The following is a 6,030-nucleotide window of genomic DNA, read 5'->3' as shown; positions in this document are numbered from 1 at the left end:
AATGGAGTCTGAGGGTTCGGGACGGAAACCACGATTTAAGGGTGTTAGCATCACTCAATCATGACGCAAATGCATAGGGATAATGTCCTAATCATTACCGGTCCGTAGATACCAAAATCGTCATGGTACGACGATATTTTGTGATACGAGTGTTGGACCTCGATATCGGTGGAACAGCAGGGTCCGGATTTACAGTACCACAGACCCCCCTTTTGCCCTCATATTAGGCAATAACTCATGCTAATCTGAGTCCAAATCTGTATTGATGAATTCATGGAGATGCTGCTGTAGCATCATTCTGTTGCTCAATTCGTCCCTTGATACAGGCTTCCTTACACATGAAGTAGCGCAGAGGCCACATATTGCAGGAGCGCACTGCACAAACAGGCAGAACATAAACAGAACGGCTAAGATCATCCCGATGAAGATCAGAGTTTTCCATCCCCAGGCAGAGATCAGTTCCCAGAACCACCCTAGCAGAGACCAATCCCCTTTCTCCATGTGAAGGGAATCAGAGATTTTGTGTAATTTGGAGATGGCCTGGTACACTGTCGGAGCATTATCGGGGATGAAAATGCAGCAACTAGATTGGATCACTCTACATACACCACCACGGTGTGCAAGTATGACATCTAGGGCAACCCTGTTCTGAAGGGTCATAAGTCGATCCGACTGAAGCTCAGCTGTCAAGTTGCTAAGGGCACCGACCGTTTCAGTCACGGCGGACTCAACTATTCTCGTCAATTGTCGAATGTTCCTGCTGTTCACCATGGGCCCCCAAAATGGCAGAAAACCCTTTGCGAAGTCTCCAAACTCCTGACCCGCAGTGTCGTCTTGACTCACGACACCCCTAACTGTCCTTGTCCGATGGTAATCTGCCCCGGCCGTGTAGATGGGTGGCAGCAGAAACAAGATAAAAACATGTGCCCGAGAAATCAGGGGGCAACCATGTGTAGGCTTTGTCATGGCAGACGAAATAGGTGCCTTTAGCCGCCAAGAATGGAGGGGAAGTTCGGGAGGCAAACACATATGTTTCCGTGCACATGCTCTTCCCCAACTGTGCTTTGGGATCCCTGCCAATACCTTGCAGACATAAGTGACCTCGGTGGGGCACTATCCAGACTGGGGAGGATTTCTTTGTTTTCTGGCTTTTATTCAAAGAGATCCCGTATTTAGTCACATTCCAACGGCTGTAGGGAGTGAGTTCATCTTTAGGAATCGTTTGATACGTGTCAACATCCCTACTCATATTTCTTATTCCTACCACTAGTGCCTTGTTGCTGGAATCGCTCTCCGTGGAACGGGGCGGGTATGGTTCTAGGGCGAACAGGAACATGGTCTGGAAAGCCCTCAGAGAACCGTAATAACTGAATGGTAGGATGAAGTATGGAATGCCCTTATCTGTCGTGTGCGGCATGAGTCCGCAGATCCAACAATTCGATGTGTTCATTATAGACTGGTGCTGGTGTAGGAGCTGGATAAAGGAGTTATTTACGAACTCTAGTCTTCTGGCAGACTCGTGTTCAGGAAGAGGGTGAAAGGAGTGTAAAGAAGCAGTCGGAGAAGGTGTGGGCTGAGTGTTGTTTACAAAGGTGATTTGAAACGTGGATAAGGTCTAACCAATCAAGAACATCATTATGCTACATATCATCAAAATACATATTATCAGGAATTTCTTCCTGGCCATCACAGTGCATATTTTCGTTTTAAAGTTCATGTGTCTAGCAGGTCTCTCTACCCTCGGAAACTCCATCCTCTGGTTGCTGCCCGCGGTGGGAGGTTGCTTCTGCCAAGATGTGCGCTCTGTCCGGTCCGGGGTAATTCCCTCAGACCAACCAGAACCGTTGACCTAGGCGTCCCCGGCTGCACTCCTCAGACTTCAACCGCGGACCTAGCAGCAGAACCGGATGGCGGTTCGAAAATCAAAAATGAGCTAGTTCCCTGGGCGAGAGAGCTGTGAAATCAAAAATAGTTCATGGGGAAAAAGGGGAAATCGCACTAATTCGATTATGTCAGTTCCTTGGTCTTGACCTCAGATTATATCGTTCTTTCCCAGGCACGGTGTGATCTTCAAACAATGTTTCAGGTTCTGTAGTGTCCAACTGCATCGACGGTGGCACAGATCCTTGCAAAATACAATCGCTCTCTTTGTCGGTACCAGTTCCTTTTAATCGTGCATCGCTGAAGGGGACAAAACGAGGTATAAACTCTGTTTCGGAGTCAGCGACTCCTTGCTGGACCCATCGGTCATATGGAAGGGGCAGCGGGACCCTTTTGCAATGGGCGCCGTGCACCCAGTGTTTTTTTCCCGTGGACACGTACTGCAGAGCGGGTGGACAGCAAGACCTGGAAAGGTCCGGTCCAGCGAGGCTCCTCGTTCTTTGTTCGCCTGAAGTTCCGAACTAGGATCCAGGAGCCAGGTTCGATGGCGTGGCCTGGATCGTCAGACGCCGGTGGAGAGGAGCTGTGGACCTGTTGATGTAAAGCATGCAGTTTAGTTGTCAGTTCGTGCAAATAGTCAAACAGTGCAGGGTACTCTATCTCACTGAGCTTTCTGGGCCTCGGTACTCCCCATATATTTGCTGGGCGCCCGAACACGATCTCGTGTGGGCTAAGTCCTAATCTGGAATGGACAATCATCCTGGTAGACAGGAGTGCTAAAGGCAGGGCGTCTGGCCACTTGAGACCTGTGCTGGCTTGGATCTTGGCCAATTTCAATTTTAACGTGCCATTATAGCACTCTACCAATCCTGCCGATTGGGGATGATTTGCAGCATGGAATTTCTGGTGGATGCCTAGACACTCACACACTCTCTTCATCACTCGTCCCACGAATTCACTTCCATTATCACTCCAGACAATTCTAGGCATGCCAAATCTAGGGAAGAATTCCTTGACAAGGGCTTTGGCAGTCGACAATGCAGTGTTGTTCTTAAGGGGGTACGCTTCTACCCACCTGGAGAAGGTGCAAACGACAACAAGGACATATTTCAGGTTATTGCACCTCTCCATGTGAATGAAATCGAGTTGCAAGACCTCGAACGGATACGTTGGAGGTGCAAAATGACCAGCTGGGGTTGGGGTTCCCCTACCGGGATTGTGCTTCAAACACACCATACGATTTCTGACCAGATTCTCTGCACATTTTGGGATACCACTATTCTGCCATACTGGGGCCAACAGCTTACATATTCCTTTCACACTGATGTGTGCCATTCCATGGGCCATCGTTACCACTGCGAGCACATAGGCGTTAGGTGACAACCATCGCTGATGTTCTGACAGTTCGACCCAACAACCATTCGCGTCTAATCTACCCTTGCTTTCTCTCCATTCATTCACCTCTTTCTCAGTAGCATCAGCTTGTATAGATTTCACGCTTTCAATGGTGTCCTCACACATACCCACATCAGGTGTCCATCTAGCAGGACCTACAACATACATCCGACTCATTGTGTTCCTTGCAGTCTCTTTCGCGACCTCATCGGCAAATGCATTCCCTCGACCAACATCATCTCGAATCTTTCTATGCGCGCTGCACTTTACAATCGCAACCTGTAGGGGCAAGGTCAGTGACTCGAGAAGGTCGTGTACTAGCTGGCCGTGTTGAATTTTTGCACCATGTGACGTCAGGAACCCACGTTCATGCCACAATCTTCCAAAACTGTGGGCTACGCCAAAGGCGTACTGACTATCAGTATACACGTTCACTCGTTTTCCTTTCGCCAACACACACGCTCTTGTGAGTGCGACTAACTCTGCTGCTTGCGCAGAATTGTGGGGGATGCGAGCTGTCTCTACAATCGTGTGTAATGTTGTCACGGCATATGCTGCAGTCGTATCACCATTTGGCAACTTGAAACATGAACCATCAACCCATAAATTATCATTACATTCAGGGAGGGGAGTGTCCTGCAAGTCTACTCTCCCTTTTGTCTCTTCCTCTGTCCTAAAGCAGCAATCATGTTTGTCGACCTCATCTGTCTCTGCTGGAATGGGTAATAACGTAGCAGGGTTGAGTGTATCACACCTCTTTATGTGAATGTGACTTGCTAACAGGGTCAATTCATAGCTGGATAGTCGAGCACTAGTTAGATGTTGTGTTTTCGTCCTGTTTAGTAGGATATCTACTGCATGTGGGACCATAAGGGTCAGAGTAATATTCATGACTAACCCAGCAGACTGTCGAATACAGACAGCCGCTGCAGCAGTGGCCCTCAAGCAACTTGGTAATGCCTTAGCTACAGGATCTAGAGTCGCGGAGAAATATGCACATGGGCGTTGTTTGTCCCCAAAGTGCTGCGTCAAGACTGATAATGCGCAACCTTCCTTCTCATGGACGTATAATGTAAAAGGTTTGCTGTAGTCGGGGTTGCCCAACACAGGAGCCGAACATAATGCCTCACGCAACTCATGGAAACTCGCCTGACAATCTTCAGACCAAGGCAAAGGATTGGGTGTGTCTTTACGCATTAATGCCAGCAAGGGTTTGGCCAACAGTGAGAAGTTCGGTCTCCATTGTCTACAGTACGATGTAATGCCCAAGAAGGCACGCACTTCTCTTTGTGTCCTTGGGACACTCAATTCTGCAATTGCCTGTATTCTTTCTGGGGTCAGTCTCCTTCCCTCCTTCGATAAGATGTGACCTAAGTAGGTTACTTCTTGTCGGCAAAATTGTAATTTGGAAAGCGAGACCTTGTGCTTCATGTCACATAAATGACGCAACAATGACAATGTAGCTTGCTTGCAAATCTCTTCAGTATCGGCAGCGATCAGTAAATCGTCTACATACTGAATCAGAGTCGCGCCACCAGGTAGAACAATCGTATCGAGTTGTGTTTTCAGAGCCTGACTGAATATTGATGGACTCTCACAGTAGCCCTGAGGAGCGCGTTTAAAGCGGAAGCTTCGTCCTCCTAAATTGAAGCCAAAGATATCTCTGCTCTCCTCGGCAATCGGGATGCTGAAGAAAGCATTCTTCAGGTCAATCACTGAAAACCAATTGGCTGAGGCTGGAACCATTGTCAATAAGGCAGTAATGTCAGGGACGACTGGAAACTGTGGTACAACGATCTTATTCACTTCCCTTAGATCGATCACAAATCGGTACACAGGGGGCTGTGAAGGATCGGTACGCTTTAAAACAGGCAAAACAGGACTGTTACAAATGTTGCCTGTAGTCTCTTCGATGACATCTTTCGCAATCAGATCGTAGACGATCGCTAACAAAGCCTTTTCACATTCGTTTGATATTCTATATTGGGGAATACGTGGCAACCTAACATTAGCTTTTAATGTTATGACATACGGTGCTATTTCCAAATGACCTACATCATTAGAACCATTCGCCCAAAGTACATCTGGAAGAGATGACAATTCAGTCGGAATTCTTTCCTTTGACAAATACATCGGGGAAATCACTTTCTTACCAAGGGTAAGTTGTACTCCCGAAGGAGAACAGTACAAAGTCGCATATAATCTCTTCAACAAATCCAAACCTAACAAATTTTCGCCACAACCTGTTGTAAGAATGAGGGGTGCTTCTAATTCACATGGGCCAACAGAAAGGGGCATGGGACTGGAGATCGGGTTTCTAACAGGGGCGCCAGAAAAACCTACTGAAACATTCATTTCGCCGGACAAAGGTGCGCCAGGAAGTTTTGAGTGCATAATAGAACTTTTTGTAGCACCAGTATCCAGCAGAAATGGCTCCGACACTCCGGATGTAATCACCTCGACATAAGGTCCATTCTGATCTACTGGAACTGAAACAACTCCCTCTCTTTGTCCATGGCTGTCCTAGCAATTATTACCCTCATTCTCGTTTTCTGCGTAATAGTCATCAGCATAGTACTGAGCTGACCTGGAAGACGCATTATTCTGTTGGTCAAAGCTATTCATGGAATTCTGAGGCGGAAAAGAAGTGGTATTCTGGGGGAAATTTCCACGGCCCCTACCTCTAGGAGCCTGTTGAACACCTCTACCTCTTGTACCGGGAACACTGTTTAAGCGTTGCGCAAGAGCTGGACA

Source organism: Lissotriton vulgaris, chromosome 5 (genome assembly GCF_964263255.1).
Source record: "Lissotriton vulgaris chromosome 5, aLisVul1.2, whole genome shotgun sequence".
Lineage (NCBI taxonomy): Eukaryota > Metazoa > Chordata > Amphibia > Caudata > Salamandridae > Lissotriton > Lissotriton vulgaris.
The sequence above is the reverse complement of the archived record's forward strand: the minus strand, read 5'-3'. Positions refer to the sequence as shown.